We start from the raw sequence: 1,247 nt of genomic DNA, 5'->3' as shown, positions 1-1,247 counted from the left end.
AGAGATGCAGCTGTCCAGTCTGAAGTACAGTGGAATAATTGTAGCTCACAGACTCCTGTGCTCCAACTGTCCTCCTGCCTCAGCCTTCTAAGTAGCTTAGACTACAGGATTGAGCCACCCTGCCTCCCTAAAAATTGTTAATGATTTTTGAACAAGGAGTCCCGCATTTCTAGTTTGTGCTAGGCCTTACAAATTATGTGGCCAGTCTTGTGCAGAACAATTTTAAATGTTAAGCTTTTTACAATGGGTTTTTATTATATTTTAAAACTGGATTAATCCAACAAGAGCTAGTTTTCACCAGAACTCACATGTTCATAAAAAGTAGATGAGCAAAGTATGTTTATTCACAATTTTGGTGGACACTATGCAAATATCAGGCACAGAGATGGACTTTGCAACCTAACTGTCTATAATATTGGCTAAACATATTATGGTGTAATCATATAATATAGAATATGCTTAAGATACCTAGGCCTCAATCCTGCTTGAACTTTGGAACTATCTTAGGAGATATTTAAAAACAATTGTCTAAACCTTTTTGATTGAGCAGTTGATCAATTGGTCTAGGTGTGTGTGGATTTTTGGTTTGGGATTTTGTTTGTTTGCTTGTTTTGTTTTTTGTTTATTTCCAAAGTTCCTTAAGTCAGTCTAATATTCAGGCAGGATTGAGAGCCATTGGTATTACCCTTAAAAAATGATAAAGTGTTTATAAACCTATTGGCATAGAAGATTATCCATAATATAAGGTTTTTTGAAATGCAGGTTATTGGGCAGCAGGAGTTATTTAATACCATTTGTGGAAATTTCTTTTTTATATGCAATACAGGTTCTAGAAGGGTAAACTCAAGAAGCTTTATTTTGAATGGTTTTGCTTCAAGAGAAAAGCCTGTTTGTGCTCACTTTGACAGCACATATATTTAAATTAGAATGATACAGAGAAGAGTGGCACTTGCACAAGGATGACACACAAATTCGTGAAGCATTCCATGTTTTTGAAGGACGTATGGAGAATCCTCAAAGAACTCAAATTAGACCTCCCACTTGCCCCCACAATCCCATTAGTAAGCATCTACCCGGAAGAAAAAAAAATCCTTTTATCATAAGGACATTTGCACTAGACTGTTTATGACAGCTCAATTTACAGTCACCAAAATGTGGAAACAACCTAAGTGCCCAACAGCCCAGGAACGGATTAACAAACTGTGGTATATGTATACCATGGAATACTACTCAGCCACTAAAAAAGA

General features: G+C 36.2%; 1 non-coding gene across 1 annotated transcript; it reads left to right on the top strand.

Annotated features, from left to right (window-relative positions):
* The first annotated feature begins 892 nt into the window (after nt 1–892).
* Nucleotides 893–994, top strand: LOC111727797. Its single transcript, XR_002775260.1, has one exon. It is a non-coding gene; the product is annotated as a U6 spliceosomal RNA (small nuclear RNA).
* The last annotated feature ends 253 nt before the right edge of the window (nt 995–1,247 follow it).

The sequence above is a fragment of the Otolemur garnettii genome, unplaced genomic scaffold (assembly GCF_000181295.1).
Source record: "Otolemur garnettii isolate 467f Iridium unplaced genomic scaffold, OtoGar3 scaffold00124, whole genome shotgun sequence".
Taxonomy (NCBI): Eukaryota; Metazoa; Chordata; class Mammalia; order Primates; family Galagidae; genus Otolemur; species Otolemur garnettii.
The sequence above is the reverse complement of the archived record's forward strand: the minus strand, read 5'-3'. Positions and strand labels throughout refer to the sequence as shown.